An 18,642-nucleotide genomic window follows, 5' to 3' on the forward strand; every position below is an offset into this window, starting at 1 on the left:
ACTGTCTTCGCTCTGGCTCGCAGAAATATGCAAATGCGGCCCCGAGTATCCCTGGCAGAATATTGAATAGATATAATGCCATGTAGCCGAAGAGAGCTGGTCCATCCTCTCCTTCTCTCTCTCTCTCTCTTACAATCGACACCTGCGCGTCGGATATATCGACAGTTATCTCATCGGGATCGGGTGTTCCGCGCGTAGAGGCCTGCAACTCGTCGTACGTAACTACGAGTATCAAAGTCCCCACAGTGCAGAATGAGAAAGGAAATTCAATACGGTGACAATGGGGCCCGGCGGGCACAAAGTGCTGTTGCTGTATACACACGCGTTCTCTGCTCTTCTCTCTTTCCTTTCTCTGTTTCTTTCCTCTTCCCTTTTCTCACTGCTTCTTTGAGCTTTGAGCTGTTCGCCACGCGGAGAATTTCGTGAACCTTCGGAGAAGCCCACGTTTTAATGTTCGTAGGACCTCGCATGTCTATGTCTGCCCTTTGATCACGCGGCGAACGAAATTCCCGAATAATTGCGAAAACTCGACGGTCGATAAACACTTGGAAATACCGTAAACAGCGGCACTAACGAGTGGATGGAGCGTACGATTTCTCTACGATCAGTGATAAGTGTAATTAATTAACATGATATAAAAATATTAAAGTTTATCATCTCTATTCTAATATATGTACACAGCGAAATTACGGTCTAGAAAGAAGGACCTAACGCAATTATGTTATAATTACCGGGGGCTCCGGATGGTAACTGAATCTTCGTTATTATACCTACCGAGGCAATATTCCAACACGGGAGCTGTTCTCCTAGAAAAATATCTTGAAAAATTCCGTCGCGTCACGAGCGCACCGGAAAATTTACACGCAAACTTTCATCGACGTTACATCTTCTACTCCCTTAAGATATTGCTCGCCAACGTCACGTTGAGGGCCACTACTGGACGCCTTTGAGAAAACTCCGGTACCACTAAATATTTAGCGTCGAATAAGGCGGAAGATCTGAAAAATGGAGTTCATTAAGAAGTCTCTCCTCGCTGTTCCGTTATGGCGACGCACCGCTCGTCACAAATCTCTCTCATGGGACTCCTTACATTAACAAATCCCTCTGCGCTCGTCCGCGGCGAACAGGAGCGAAGCTGGGATTATGCGTCGAACCGCGGAGGCTGTTACGATCGCAAATAGTGAAATGCATTCGGGAACTCTCCAGAATAACGACGCCCTTCCCGCCTGATCCCGTATACTCCCGCAGCAGACAAGTGAGAAATCATGAAATATCTGGGAATAAATCCGCTCGTCTGAATATTGTTTCGCTTCCGGCGCGCGTCGTGAGCGAGCGACGAATTTCCGCGCTTTAGCGGAAGCTTAAAGCTGCCGCCTTTTAAGCTGCCATCTCGGGCTCTCGACTGGCTTTCGCAAAAGTGTAGAAGCAAGCACTCCGTGGCAAGTGCCTTCCACGAGGACATCGTCAAAAGAAAATATTTCTAATATCTGGCGCTAAAAACGCTCCGCTCTTGCGCCGTTAAGAATGTAACAGCCGCGGAGCAACATCGTTAAAGCCGAGACGGAAAGTTGCTAAATATTACAATTTCCGAGGCGAAGTAATCCGCAGGATCAGACGGGTTCCTTAATGTTTCTAAAGTCGAAACTCGATAAATCGCATTTTCGTATACATTAACATCGACCAGTCCGAAAGGAAAGTCGGATTATCAAGATGTCTGAGATCGCGTATATGACTTCAGCGTGGGAGAGCGCAGTCTTCCTGACTTGTAACGCCGTTCCTCTTAACTTTTAATCAGATTAGAAGCCATTGTCGATAAGTTACTCTCAGGTGAGTTTCAAGAAATGTCGGGAAAGAAAAGATAGCGGGAAGAAACAGGAACACTTTATCATTACGCGTGTTTCTAAGTAGTACTGCACTTAAAATGTGACGTATAACGAATGAGAAAAGTAATCGTACAGTCCAATTTTTTTACGATCAGTTTGTACGAAGAGGAAAAATATTCCTGCAAAAGTTTCTGCGTTCGACGTGTTAGTGCAAGCGGAAACGTCGAATATAACAGAGGGAATAGAAATCCGATAGAAATAACTAGCAGTAACGTATCTTCCACGAGAAATTACTCAAAAAAAAAGATGTGCAAATACAATTTTCCATCCACTCACAGAAGAATAGCAGGAGCGTCAACGTGACACAAGTGAATAAAAAGCTGTGAAAGTGAAGCTCTTTTAATTTCTGAAATACAGAGAGCGTGATCAGTCGCGATCGGAGATGAAAGGGGAACAGACTAAATTCGCACCCTATTTCGCGCATTTATCTACCAAAATGACCCTGATATCACTCGAATTTATATTCGAAAATATGAGTGTTTAAGCCTTGATTTCCCGCTGGCGGTAACAACACCGTGGAAAATCGAAGGCAAGGGCGCACGAAGGGCCCTACAGGCGGATGGATTTTATAACAGCTTCCCACATCGGCGGTCGGAATAACGTTGTACAGATCGTGACATGCACAGGCCTTCCCTCTTTTTCTATCTCTCTATCTCTATCCCTATCTCTCCCACTTCATCGAATTTATACCGGTAACGCATTTTCCACGGTTCCACTTCATGCACTTCCGGAAAACGAAGAAATGAAGTTGAATCCGAGAGAAAATAGTGGAAAGAGTACGGTTTGCGCGAGTACAAAAATCGACGTCGAATTTTCAAGGTAGACAACATCGGAAAAGTGTTAAAAGAATTCGTTTTAAGCATTTAAAGCGAAAAATGGGGAAAGTCAACAATTTGAATAAAACCTTGTTACTACGAATGGTAGAAATTTCTTTTTTTTAATAGATTTTTTAAATATTTCAAATAGTTATTATCTTACAGTTGCAACGCCAAAATGTTTCTACGTGTACAATATATTCGGAGATGCTATGTTGTGTCGTTTTTAACCATTTAAACATGCTTGAACAGTTTTGTAAAGTAACGTAAAAAGAATCGCTTCGCGCAAAGAAATGTCCTCTCTGATTGACCAGTTTCACTCGGAATCAATAGGGCTCGGAGCCGCTCCCTAGTATGCTTTATGTTGAACCGTTTAGTATATAGAGGACGTAACCAATATATGTACCTAAATAATCATGGAGGAGCGAAATCTGTATATACATGACCTAAACGCAGTTATTTTTAAATGTTATTTTTACAACGAGTTTATAAGAGATGCTATAAATTTCAAATATTCAAATATAACATTTTCCGTAAAGAATTTCCATCAATGAAAAATGATGAATACTTGCACATATTACTTATCACTTGTTGTAACTGCACTGCACATTAAGGCTCGACAAATTAATACAAATGGTATAAATCGATAGTCGATATAAATGGCGATTGATCTAAAACGACATAAAACGTTCGCGTCTCCGTTCGCGATTTATTCAGCAACCTGTGGATAGAATAATCGAAGACAACCGCCGTCGCGATGTTTAAATATAAAAGCGAAAATATGAAAGCCGTGTCCCACTTTTTCGTCCTTTTTTGGCGCGATCATCAATTCTCCATTATTTGCACGAACGACTCTCCACCACGCCCTACGTTTCCAACGTTATCCAACGATAACACCCGAAATCGACGGGGTTAGCTCCTGCTCTCACGTTTGTCAGTCTATTTGTAGGGGCGAACTTATGATCTTGGCTGTCCGATTAATAGTTCGTGAAACTAATAAAAAAATAAAATCAAATTTTTTTTCTCATACTTGATCCATATGTTCATGTATAAACACCAAGGTCTTGCAATTGCTTATTTAGGACAACTTTGGACAATAGCCATTTCGAGCAACCCAGATTTGTTTCACCGCAGTTTGTAATTAGAGCCCTACTGACGCGATTCTATTTTGAAACGAACTAACATAGCAGACCCGATTTTTAACACAAATAGGTTTGATCAGAAATCCTGTTTTTTTTTTCATTGTTTCGAAATAGAACATTGAATTTTTTGTCCGAGATATCAGGTATCTATTTTTTATAAAGTTAAGTCTTGTGAGTGGAATAAATTGAGAATAATAACTGAGATTATTTATGAAAAACTCAAATTTGTTTATTTAATATTCAAGTTTTTTATTCCTTTAGAAACGATGAAACTGATTCATTCATTTTGATCTCATTTTATCTAAAAGTAATTTATATCACAATTATTTGCCTTCTTATTCACACGCCTCTGTGAATATGTTAGAGAATTATACACTGAGAAAAAAATATAATTGATCTTACGAAATGTTTTGTCACGGGCTGCCAACAAAATATATACTTATTTCAACAAGTTATATATTGAATCAAATATATAATTATTGGATTATAATTCTCATATGTGTGATTACACATCCATATCCATAATCCAAGAACTACATATTTGTTTCAATATATAACTTGTTGAAATAAGTATATATTTTGTTGGCAGCCCGTGACAAAACATTTCGTAAGATCAATTACATTTTTTTCTCAGTGTAATAACTTTGATATAATTAGCTACTCTTCTTGTCTCAAAACTCATGTGAGAATGGTGGCAGCTGATATCGAGTACGTTCAACAAACGCGTCGCAATATTTACATGCATTGCGTCAAAGTAAAATCGTGCACGTGCGCGCAAAGAGAGGCGAAATGAAATTCTCGACACAGTCAGAGTTTGCATTATGCGCACGCAGACCACTTTTTGCTGGAAACTGCACCTGACGCTCGCAAGAACCGCGCGCGCAGTCAGAATGCGCTACCTGCTCCACTGGACAATGCTAAAAAGAGAACGCGTCATTTATAATGACGAGAGTGCAATCAGAATTGCAATCACACATAATATGCACGTGTGAATCGCAAATGATCTTCGATGATCTGCCTTAGAAAAACAGCCTGAGATAGCAGAGACAAGATATCCGCATGTGTTTTTCCAAAACAATTCAGACTCTTGCACAAGAATTAAATTGGAGCCGGATCGATTTCGATGACGATAGAATAATAATATCAGGTCATTAACTAAGTAAACCAGGTCGCATTTATATGGCGATATAAATATTTTAGCAATGTTCTGTTGGAGAATTTTGTTGTTTTTTTAAAGAATGCTTGTCCGACTATAAAATTAATATGCGACAAATTACGTTGTGCTGTCAGAAGTATGTCTCTAGTTCGATTAATCGCCACCTAGACTCGACCCGGATTACTTAGTTAATGATCTAATAAATTACTGAGCCCAAGTCCAATTCTGAAATTTCTCTTGTAGCACTTCAAATTTTTCTTATCGCATGTGTGCTTAATTCCTGAAAATCAATTTATTCCAAGGCTGAAAATCGGATGCAAATGAAGAATAACATTTTCATTGAATAATGAGAATAATGGATCGATCTCGCTCGTTTATCTTTCCACGGTCCTCGTAATGGCTTTACCATTACCATTTACGTCGATCCATTCTTTCATGCGGTGATGCGGTAGACATAGGATGTCCCCGATGGACAATTTGCGGTTCGGCCATGTGTATGCGTCCCAAATTCCGGGGCCGAGCCGCCGAATCGATCCGGATGAAATTTCCAGATGAAGTAGCGCGGTCCGTATGAAACTTTCAGTCGGCCGGTCGTGCGCAGGGAAAACGACTGATTTATTCAGACAGCACGAGAATTCCACTTTCAGTATGCGCCTCCTGCGAGAACGGGACCAGCGCGACCAGACAATTCTGCATGATTCTTCGTTCTTCGATGGTCATGTCCATGGAAGGAACACGTCGGCGCAACGTGAGATGCTGAAAGCCACGTTTGCCTCATGTCTCCTGTTATTACGTAGAAACGGCAGGAACTTTTTCAACTTTCCAGCGGACAGACAATGGACAGCCGCGCGTACGAACGACGACCCTCGAAAGCTCGCTTCTACGAGACGTGACATCGCGATCGCTTCCGCACGACGATATCCTCTCGGCGTATGCATTGACGAGGCGAACGCTGCTGCTTCGAGAAAGATGAAACATCCCTCGCTTCTGTTCTTCGACATTGTCGCGATTTGACAACGACCATGCCGCGGTGTGAAATTGGAATTTCCGTGCATCAAAGGACCCACCGGGGGAGAGGCTCCCTTACAACAGGCATGAGCGAAACGCCACGTCTTGTCATTCGGTCGACGTCAACGGTCAGTCCTGTTCCATGTATGCCCTCGCGATCGATCAGCCGCTGCAGTGGCTTGTAATGTGTACACACGAGGCGTGTATGTTCCTCCCTCCCTTGCACTATCCGTGTATCCGATACTATTCTCGTATCCGCGGTCGCATTCCGCGCACAAGACTCGCTTTCAGTCACACCGCGTGGTCCCGCATTTCAGTTACTGCTCGGTTATTCGTGCTAAAATGTGCTGGAATAATCGTATGGCCAAATCCTGAGAAAGTATTCAATCAGAGGTGATTCTTTACAGGATATTATGTGATTAAGTGTCGTATAAAATGCATTGCAGATATGAATATGGAATAAAATTCTTTATGAATTCTTATTGTGTTCTGCGAAATTATTACATCCTATTGGATTCCATTCCATTTCACCATGATAACAATAATTCATTGCACACCAGAAAAGATCGGGCCGCACAATCAATTAATAAGAAGTTCAAGTAGGCGTCGAGGAAACCCACAAATCGCGCGGAGCGACTGTGGCGCGCATGTGGGATGAGCAATAATTATTTGAAGAGCGAGCTCGCTCATTCGCGTGCTCGCGACCCCGTACCGGATTTATGCAGATGCAAGAGGCTTATTTAGGGGATGCGACTTGAAAGGAAGGCTCCATCCTCGCGTAAGGGGCTCATGGGAGAGAAAAGAGAGGCTTTACCTCTCCGCGCATCACTCTCCCTACGACGACCGGTTGAATTAAATCCCGGCCGCCCGTCGAAAGCTTTGGAGTCACGCGAGGGTGAGAAACGTCCCGAAGCGGAGAACACGCTTCTCCGCAAGTTCGACGCGCGCTCACTCGTTTCGACGAGCTTGCAGCTTGTATCTTGCGTGCATATAAATTATCGATGGCAATTATATGCCAATAATTTCGCATAATGAGTGACGCGAGAATATTAAGCGATATGGCTTTTTCCTCGGGTTTCTCTCTTTTTGTCTGTCCTTTTCTTTATCCCTCGAAATATTATCCCAATCGAAAGCCGGCGGTGCATGACTGGTGCGCGTGGTCCTAGCTTATACACGTGCAACATCGGAATCTCCTTACGCCGTAAACTCGAGGGCACATCCTGTCGGAAGTGCGCGTATTGCCAAACCGTTTCCTTGCGAATCGCAAACCTCCGTACTCCGAAAGCGATTGCACATCTCTCAGTAGCTACCGTCGACAGGTTGCATGCGACAAACGACGCTGTGAGGCATTACTTGTCTCTAATATCTCCCCGAGAGAATCAGAGACATGTTTGAAAAACCGTACGCGGTCCAGTTATACTTCACTACTGCTACTGTCGTTGCGATATCGACAACCTCTGGGAACTGGGGCGACATTATTCCACGATTTAGAGATGGGAGAGAGCGAATTTCGCTCAGGTTAGGATATATGTCCTCTTTCTTTGCTTGCGAGTTGCAGATTAATATCGATCACACTATTTCACCTTGCGCCGCTATGTATCATCGTCCCAGAATTTCGACGATTGCAGGGAACGAGATGCGTAGCATTGTGACCTCGGTGACACACGCCGTTTCATCATCGGACAGCAATTTCTGGCCGGCGCATGGCACGAAAGTTACGATCCACCGACCAGGAAATTGGAAAGGCGCAAAAATGGAACGACGGGAGAGAAACTGGCCTCCTCTCACCGATGATCAAAAACCGCAAAAGAAGTAAATTATTTGCCGTTTAAAGTATTGACATTCGATGCCATGATTTACACGTTTTTTCCAAGCGATATTTATATATTTATCGGTATATATAATATGTAGATACACGCGTATACACTCTTCTGCGGATAACTTGCAAAACGTTATAAATTATTAAGCTCACAGAATTTTTTCCCGAGGTGTGCGCGAGATTTTAATGCGGTTCGATGCACACGACAGTGTGAAATGCAAACGTGCCTGATAAACGGTGCCGGAAAAATATTTTTCCGCACATAAATTCGATCAAATGATCAGTCTAACACATTGAATTTATGGACGAGGTCAGCGATCTGAATAAATTATTGTTCACGTACGATGATTTAATATCCGGAAGGGAGTGGCATCACAATATTGATTCATCAATTATTATATTACACGTAGATATTAATGCTGATTAATCTTTTATCATATAATGCGAACAACAAACCTAAATATGAGGACTAGTAATCAGATATTTCGGTAAACGAACACGAATGGAGTAAACCGGGTAAACTTGCAGCAACGGATGCGCTGGTATTTCCGGGAGAATAATAAATCCCATAACATCCACCAAGCCTGTCCGCAATTATTTTTTCTAATCCAGCAATGATACTCATAGCGTGAACTGCCAGCGATAAATAACGTCCGAAAGAAAGAGCTGAGCAGCATTGCAGTTTGCACCATTCGCAGCCCGATGCTTGCGATTTACTCCCGCGATTCCTCTTCTCCACGTCGTCGTATTATTAATGTCCTCGATTTAGCCGGACAAGAAATTACGCCAAGGTGAAACACAAAGACCCCGGAACGCCTACATCAGATTCCATCGACATTCCTGGGAAACCAAACCCCCATTCGTCCCGTTATGCGTAAACCGCCCGGGAACGTAATAACTTTTTATCATGTGTCTCGTCGCTTTACTCGTAATAGGATCGAAATATCAACGTGCATTATACTTCATACTTCATACTGTAGAATGTACGCCTAGAGTGTCGTGAAATTCTCATGCTAAACTATTTTATATAAAAATATCGTCGGCTCCGACGCGTTATTTTGCACGTGATGAACATTCAAAGAGAGAAAAAGACTTGTTTGGCTCGGAGAAAATCTATTAATTCTTTCATGTTGTTTTGCATTTTAGGAAAGCCTTCACAATCGTGTTTGCATAATCAGAACACATTAATTAGGCGTCACGAGTACCCTCGTGATTTTCTCTGCAGCGCCTCGTTTGATCCAACGACGCCCATTAGATGCGCTTGCTAAGCGTCACGTGCCCTATTTTATGCTCGAACACACGCGTCTTTTCACGGCGCCTCCTCGACTATGGATAATGACCATTCTCGAGGTTGCGCACCATCGACTTTGATCCTCGTCACCTGAATCGCAAAATGTCGCGGAATCGACGCAAGAATACCTCGCAAAAAAACTCACACAATGATGGCAAAAAAATGAACGGCGAAGAGCGATGGATCCATTTTCTTGCCATGTAGCGATCTCGCAGAGTTGGCTCTTCGGAATTCGGAAACCGATGATCCAATCAGCATTAATACCAATGTGAATAATCGCATCGACAGTCCCTCTTGAGTAATACGTAACGCGCAACGAGCGACTCGAGATTAGACCAAATGACGCGAAAAGAGCGATCTGTCTCGGAGCGCAGCGTCGGGGCACCCTTGAAATTTTCATGCGAGCGAGGGGAGAGTTCCCGCGGAGAGTTCATCTGGCAGGGTGCCAAACACGCTCCTCCAGCGTTGTAACCAGCAACGTGGCGCCATCGACACTGAACGCAACTTTTCTAATAAGAGCGTCGATCCCCGTGATGTCCACGATGTAGCGGAAGCACACATACGTACACACATCCGTTCCGATCGTCTTTGTCCCACTGGGATACGCCGTTGCTCACAATAAACAGCAATTCCGAATTCCAGCGGAGGTCAATGGTTCCGAAGCCATTCGGCTCGACCTCATCGCTCGTAACGTCCATTAAAGCTCCAGAGGCTAGAGTGCTTCAAAAAATTACTTCCCATCGGGTTTTCGAAGTTGGGCAGCGATATGCCGCTGCGGGAATACCTGCACGAGGGATATGGACCGGCAGTCGTTGCCCTTAAACGGCGCAAAGTCCGCGGTAAATGTAGATGGACCGGCGCCAAGCGTTCCTGCCGTTCCGCTCCGCCGGCATTGCTCGCAGTTTTTCTGCCAAATCCCTTAACTTCCATACACATATTTCTGGGGTGAGCAGTCGGGCGATTTGCACAGGCAGGAAATATAGATACTGTCCTTCGACAAACGTAACGTATGGAGTTTCGAAAGCGAACGAGTGGTTTGAAGTATAAAAGGCATGCGTTATACTCCGTCTAGCCTTTTTCTGTCGAAAGCATCATAAATCCATCGATGCGGGAAAAGCAGCAACTCGATTCAACAAACATCTAGATTGTTGCGTCAATTTACGCAAAAATACAAAAATAAATTGTAAGCATAGCTATTTATTTATTTTAGTTTTATTATGATGCATGAAATAAAACAGACGCATTTTATAACATTTCATTTCATTCATTTCATTTCAATTCATTCATTTTATTCATTCATTTTATTCGGAACGAATATTCATTTTGCGGATAAGAATTGTGGAATGTTTTGTGATCGTTCAAGAGTAAACGATGAGCCAAGGAAGTGGAAGTACGAAGTTGTAGAGCACTGGCTCGTTCAAGCAAGACAAGAGTTCTCGGAGTAAGGATTTAACTATTAGGAATGAGTTAGGAAAATTTCGGAAAGGAAAAATTACGACACACACGTGCCAGACTTCAGGCACTTTTCGCAGGAGCCGCTGCGGATCTGGAGACGACGGGAGTTCGACTCGAGTTCCGCGAGTGAGTGCGATACGTTATTGAACATGGCGGGAGCGGTGCATCATCAATGGAACTTACGCATCATCGGCCGCGCTTTGATCGGTGCGCCTCGCTAATTGTGAAAAACTAAGTTATTGGATATCTCGTTTCGCGTAATGCCAATAGCCCCGCGCGCGCGGACTCTGAAAAGCAGAGGGGGTTGAATACGTTCAATAGCCCTTTCATTTCCCCGTCACTGCTACTAACTACCACCCGTCCTTCTCGCTCTCGACAATGAGAGGAAGAGGCATTCGCATCCCGTGCACCCGCTATCTCTCGTTTACTGGGATTTTTCCCGCGCTGCCTCTTTCTCTTTCTCTTTCTTTCTTTTTTTGAGCAGATCGACATTAAGATATTTCGATATAATCCGTGAGCGTTGCGGAAATTATGCGACAAGGAATTCCTTTCTCTCTCTCTCTCTCGCTCTCCTCGACGTACTCCTATGCTGCAGCCATGATCCGTGCTCGCTCGTATTTCTTACAAAATACAAACTTGTAAAGTGACATTACGACATATATTTTATAAATGACAGAATTAATAAAAAACAAAGAAAGGAAACAACCGTCAATCGATTGCCGTCATATAACTCGAGCCATTAATTGTACAGGTGCTCATGCACGAGTATATCGACAGAACTGACGTTACGCGGTTCTTGTATGATTAATAATAGGTAAAGACCGAGTGTATACCTCAGAAGAATCTATTTCAATCCTTTTTAATCTGTTAATCGATTATTGATGAGCACATAGACACCATTCACGCTGTTGAATGCAACGAGCTCGCAACATTCGCTCGCTGACTCGGACAACCAGAGCCCTTTCTTTGATCGCGTGATTTGCACAAAGGAATCTCTCATTCATTGGACGAATGCGTCCTGTTCCACCGGATGGCACGGGTAGGCGCGAGCATGCGGAACGTACGAGCATAACAGAGAACTCGATCGGAAGTATGACGCGTGTTGGGCAATAATGTGTCGCGAGTGTTGCCGACACAATTATCGGACGCGGCGATTGTGCGAAATCTGGTAATAAATGTACCGGCATGGCGCGAGGTTTCGCGAGATTATCACGATTGGAGTGCGTGTGTTGCGTCAATAACGATTATTCCGCGTATCACTCGGCGAGCGAGTGCACGCATCTCTCAAGACGGCGATACGCGTCGATAGAAAAATCGCACCGCATTGTTATCCGCAATATCTCGCCGTCGCCGTCGCCGTGGCGAAAAATACAGCCGCCGTCGTTAAATCGTAATTAATGATTCGAGCCGCGACGAAACGCGCAATCGTTGAACCGCCGCCTGTATACAGACGCACGCGCACAGGATGAAAATTAATGGACGGAATAATCCGTTTCATTAATCACCGTGGCGCAGTCCCCCCGCACGCGAGTGGCGCCGGCGAGAAATAGCGTTCGATAATAATTCGTTATCAGTTTTTATCGGGAGGAAAAGAGGTTTGCTTGGAATTGTACGTTTGGGAGCTGTTCCAGACGAGCCAAAGTGCCCACTCATCGCGAGACATGTCGCCTCGAGGAGAAATCAGCCGAAATAGAGAATATTATTTTTAATCTCTTATTACGTCAATACTCGTATCTCGGCTGGGACTATTCTCCCCTAGGACTTTCTCCAAGCACTAATAGATTTTGCCCTTCGAAGAGAATCATCTTGCCGCAGGCAATATATTGTGAAGGGCCCATTCGACTGCCAAGAATTCTCTCCATCTATTTTTTAGACAGCCTACTGTCACACTGTACGGATATCTCTATTTCTATCATGGATTTTGGTCTCCCCTTAATAAATCGCCGCCGTTTACTTGCGCATTAAGCTATCACCGTGAAATCACGTCACGTTGACTTCGCACGTGCGTGCAGCCGCGGACGCTGCGCTGACACATCTCGCGACGATATTGTCTCGACAAACAAGGCCGCGGCCGAACTGCGTTTACAAGACTTACGCTTATGATTTGATAATAGCTTAATACGTGGTATAGATGTACGCGCTGTAGATACAGCCATGGCGCTTACCGCTATGCAACCTGTTACCGCAACCGCAATTAATTTATCAAGTTAAGACGCAGTTATGTCACCGTCAGTTCCAGTGGCAGTCACGCCGCTGTACGCGCGTGCCACTTGCGCGTTTCGCTTTTCTTGCGCGATATCAAATTAGCGAGCGCCACGCTCGAGTGCACGAGCGATCTAATGTGCATGCGAAGCGAGATTTATCAAACGTAAAAAGTGAAGACGATGGAAGTCGAACAAGAAGTGAAAAATCGGATGCATACAAATCGTGATGACGAATCAAAGATGCTTCTCTCTCTCTCTCTCTCTCTCTCTCTGCATTGCAAATAAAGAATTATGTTTCAACGGGTGATGAAACTGTGCGAAACCACTAGAACTCTGTGCCGATTCGGACACGACGGGTATTATAAAACGACGAAACGAAAGGAAATGTAATTTACGGACAAACTCGTTAGGCGCCTGGCTCCACGTTGTTTGCTCATATGCTGAAACCGACGGCGCGGTTAACACGTTTTCCAAACATTACCGCGAGGAGTGTGCGCACCGTGAGCGTTTTTAATATTTCGTAAGCGGGGTTATCGCGATGGCGAGTCCGCACCGAAATAATCAATGGTCGCGCAACACGCGAGTCACGCCTGCGAGCGTAGAAAGGAGGTAAACGTGTGTCCTGGCGATACGAATGCGAGAGTAAATGTCATTCCCGGACGCGAACGAGATAAACTCGTTCGGTCGACGCTGGAAAAGCGACGGAAAGAAAGAGGATGAGAAAATGAAGGAGAAAGAAGCTCGTTATTTTAGACTCGCACGGTCGTTTTTAGAGCATCCACGTGAACGGGCACGTGCCGTCCGCCACGTTTAGCTCGGCGTGCGTCATAGTTTAAGCATCGAACGCTTAAAGCGCTTCCCACATCGTGATGCAGGTCGTCATTGGCGTGTAACCACGTGCAATTCCGCGATGATCGCATCTGAATCTCCCTGATCGCGTCCGCCGATCGTTCTCACGCTGCGAGAACTGGAGCGGTGGAGAGCCCGCCACCGAATTAATTAATAACTGTTCTGACGGATTAACTGATCCGCGTTAAATGTCTGCGTGTGCGTAGAGTGTTCACGTTGCGGCAAAATCGCGATTAGCCCGAGTGCCGCCGGTGAAATTGCACGAACCGAATCGGCTGTCGGTGTATGCAGAGCTTAATAATACAACGATCAAACGGCCATTGCAAAACAGTATTATGCGCATTTGACGATTGTGTTTGCAATGGACGTTTATCTGTAGTCCACGCGTCAATTGCCGCTTTTCTCTCCCGCTTGTTGCGCTAGCGAAAATATTAAGTCAACCAACCTGCATGCGTTCATCAATCGTGCACGATCCTCAGCTCTGATAAAGAAAATCGATCAAGAAATGAATTTATATTGCTGCATGCTGTTACCGCGATACAGCTGAGTGATAACTTCGAGATTCAAGGGATTCACAGCTGTTTATTTAAACAATGCATATTACTTAGTTGAAATCGTTTTTATGCCAGTTCTGCTCTGCGAGCAAATGTAATTAGCGCAAAACGAATAAAACCAGCGCGAGAATTATCGAAGGATTACTCTATACCATTATATGTAGCAGATAAGATCGTATCAGTCTATATTTACTTTATCACGTCACATTTTACGGCTCATAAATCCGTATTATTCCACGAGACTATCTACGAATCGCGCATAAAAATGTCCCCGCGTCTGCCGTCCGCAAAGCCGTTCGCTCGCTCGCTCGCTCCAGCGTTTCGCGTGCAAAACGGAAACTTGGAAAATTAAGTTGGCACACATTATTTACGTTCCGTCATTTACAAACCACTGGACAATCTGCATCCACCAGCGTGCGAACAAAACGTGATGTAACGTTGCGCGCGATGTCGATCATGTCGCATACATACGTGAATAGAGAAACCGTAATCGATAAATGTGTGTGTGTGTGTGTGTGTGTACATACACACTTACATAGATATGGTACACGTGTAGAAACGAACGACGACAATGAGCCGCGAATACCCGTATTGCCCCTCTTGTGCAATACGTCGGCATCTACAATTTCCATTTATATGGAAATTGCAAAATCACGCTTTTGTCCGATCAATTAGCGACGAGCTATCGACGGTACGTGAAATCGCGGGTATCGCTCATTCGACCGAGGGGCTACTTCGCTACGACGACACGACCCGTGCGATCCATTATCGCGCGAAAGATTACGATGTGGGGCGCGAATGTAAAACGATTAATACCGATCGCGCCAGGGCCACGGATGATGCATACACATTCGCTCTCTTCAACGTGTTCGACGGAGAACACATGGTTATCGCGATTCATATTTCCTACGAGATTGATTAAAATAATCGCGAGTTGAATAAAAAGTTATGTCAAAATACGGTCGCAAACGTTACGGGAAATGTCACAAACGAGGAAACCGGACGAAACTCACTTTCCCCTGACTCTCTAATGACCAGACCAGACCATCATTAAGACGCGATTGAAAATAAAAGATATCACGGGTGGAAAAGCATCATTTATGTGAGATTCTCTTCCTCTTCCTCCGTCTTTCTCTCGCTCTCTCCTATCTTTTCTATCTTCTCCTGTACAACGCCTGGGGGTACAATGAATCGTTGCACTACAAAAAGCTTTAAAATATCATAGATAATGGAAATACGTGGGTATCGTTCTCTTGATCCAATAATAGAACGAAAATGCCATCGGTTGTCCGCAAGCATGACTTCCGCCATAAAGAGTGCATAACTTTATAGTCTCTCACAATAGCTAAAGGATGCCCATACGAGAGTGGAACGAAATTTTCGCGATTTTACGAGAAAACGAGTGGTCGTTGTGCACCGCCACGTGATGCAAAAATGGATATTAGCGTTCCGGTAACTCTAAACTATACCATGCGGCAGCAAAATAGAACCTGTCGAGAACGAGTTGAAAGTAAGTTCGCATGTGGACAATATGCATACAGTCGAATCGATTAACACCCGAGCTGTGCGCGATAGTCACAACGGCGCGCACGCTGCAGCACAGAACTATGTCATAAGCATAAATAAAATATATCCCGTAGAAAGTGACCCGTAGGCCGGCACTCGTAGGGCAACGTGGAACAATCACGGGCAGCACAATCGAGCCGGTATGAATAATGCCGCCGTGATGAATTGCAGTCACGAATTTGCACCTAATTACTCGCTGACATTCATCGCATCGATCGCACTGTCGTCGACTGTACACGCCTGCCCGCGTAAACGCACTGCACGCGCATCGATTTCCGATCCGATGTTGTACAAGCTACCGTCAATTGATGACAAAATAACCCATTAGGAATTCCCGGCCCTACGGCGAGGAGCGCGGAGAGAGTCGTCGCTCCTCGACAAAGAAACAAGAAGTCTCTCCTCCGCTGCTAGAGAGATCGAACGATTCGAGATCGATATGGCTTTTCTTGCCGCTATGACTTTTCTTCATGCGCGTGAACTAATGTTGTGTCAATCGATCTTCTTCAGCGTATTACTTCAACGTGTTACGAGTGAAAAATACGTCGCGCAGGTGTGATGCACAGGGGAAAGATAATCGAAGACCGTGCGCTTCGGGAGTACTGATAAACATGTGTCTAAAATTAACAGTATCTAATTCCAAGATAGCGTCTTGTGCACACAACGTTGCGTTCTGAGCGAACGGCGCCGACATTATACTTTTGCATCGCGTCATTTTGAGTCGATACAACCGAACGACGCGGACGTTCCGCATGAATGTGGAACATCCGACGAATGTTTCATCGTACCATAAAAATTGGCTTGTGTTCGCAAGCTAATTCATACCAGTTTCAACCGAACGACCATGAGTTACGCGCCGTGACTTATGCAACAGTATCGCGCGAACGGGCGACGCTAATTAATTCAGGGTCGAGCGATTCGTACCTCGCGTTCGATATTGGCCTCCAGGACGGTCACGTCGGCCTTTTATCCCGACCGCTGAACAAATCACGGCAGCGATACGTACTGCGTTAACGCTTAGATTGCCTCGTCATTCATATGGAGGTGACGTATGCATTTCCGCGTGGACCCTATCGTTCGTATGCGGACAACGATTTACTAAATATAGGAAAAGTTCCATCAACTATACTTGTAGAAACATTCAATGAAAATTGAATAAAATACCACTTGCATAATAAATATACTAATATAAGAAACGAGATTAACATTATTACCGGTTCACGGTTTCGGAATTAGCTAGCTGGGCAGTCGAAGTCATAGTGGGCGACGAACGTACGGTCGCGGCAAATCAATTCTCGTTCCTACGCAAAAATGTCGAGGAGGGAAGAAAGAGACAGAGAGAGAGAGAGAGAGAGAGAGAGAGGCGAGGGGAGAGAAACGCAATATATAAACGAAATCGATAGTGCGAAATATCCAGCCGATGTCGCAAATAATGCGAATAACGCGTGAACGCAAACAGCAGCGAGCGTGATACGCGTTTCACGCGTAACACGCGTAATTCACAGATATTGGCGACGACGGGCGTATGTGCGGATATAATATAGTGAATTTATACCACCGGGCAGCAGCTATGCAGCTATGCTCGCGCGTGTTATTATCTTCCCGTGCATTCACGATCAGTGCATTTGCATTGCAATTCCCATACCGTTTCTACCACGCACTAAACCTATACTTATTTACCGGAGGGCTAGTATCAATCTGCAGTAATGACAATATCAGTGCAAAGCGAGTGGGCAGGAGACCATCACGACGCAGGCATTCTCGAATAGACGTCGTTAACCATTCACTAACTTCAAGGATCATTAACGGTTTAACCGGGAGTCTTAAGACACTCGCAGTGTTCTAAGATTAAGTCGACAATTACAACTTTTGGAAACGCTTCGTAGAAACTATAAGTAATTTCTTTTGCACACGCTTTTATCCGCAAGCGTTCCTTCAAAGAGGAGGGTGCTCCACTTCGCGCGAACGACCCACGTCCTACCGAGCACTCAAGAGGCTACATCGAACGGAGTTAAATATAAGTACGAGAGCTGCGAGTGCCTATAAGTTTGAAGAAACACGTGCTGGAATAGCCGCTGTACCAACGATGATTTAGAAGTGGACTCTAAGTGCGGCTCGTGAAAACGACCGGACGCCGATCATTGATCAACGCCACGTGATATCTGTGGACGAGTGTTCCGAGAATTGGCGTATGCATTTTTCGCAGCTCGATGAGCGCCCATCGTTTGGGACTCACGGTCCTGTCTATCACCATCGACTCGCGACGAGTTTTCACGCGCGCGCACGATCTTTCAAACACGTCATCAGAGCGAGCGAGCGCGAGTTCAAGCGCGAAGGACGATCGACAACCGGTGCTGATAAGGACAACGCGTCGTCGTTCTACGTGGCGACGTAAGAGATCCACGTAAGCGGCGCCGTTCAAATGACTGCGAGACGATGTACACGTCGCGAGTGAGACGCTCGATCTCTCGCTCGCTCTTCACGATAAAAAGAAAAAAGATGAAAAGGAAAACACGTCAATAAGATCTCCGCAATTTGCTCCTCCAAATTCGCGGCGCACTTCCTTTAATGACTTCCTTTAATATCCTCATCGTTTGTGAAGGCGACAGCGTAGGCCGGACTCGACATCGGAGCTCGCGACTCGCAATTATCCGCGTATCCGCGACTCATCCGTCTGTTTTGCGAAGAGGCGCGACGACAATTGCACGCTTGCGTAATCGCGGATTGTCCCCGTCTTCGAACGCGTCAGGATGTACTTTCCGCGTTTAACGCTAGGCAGGAACCTGTCCGGTTCTGGCGGCCGTTTGCTCATTGTCCACGACACTCGGCGTTATCGGCGCTGATTATCATACGATGCGCATTTTGCGGTCAAACGCGTGACGTAATTACGATACTACTACTAC

At 44.9% G+C, this 18,642-nt stretch overlaps 1 protein-coding gene across 2 annotated transcripts in view; it reads right to left on the bottom strand.

The window, feature by feature from the left end:
• LOC105279302 (neurobeachin-like) overlaps positions 1 to 18,642 on the bottom strand; it is a 126,130-nt gene that overhangs the window by 106,478 nt on the left and 1,010 nt on the right. The gene's annotated exons all lie outside the window — the stretch shown is intronic.

Source organism: Ooceraea biroi, chromosome 5 (assembly GCF_003672135.1).
Source record: "Ooceraea biroi isolate clonal line C1 chromosome 5, Obir_v5.4, whole genome shotgun sequence".
Lineage (NCBI taxonomy): Eukaryota > Metazoa > Arthropoda > Insecta > Hymenoptera > Formicidae > Ooceraea > Ooceraea biroi.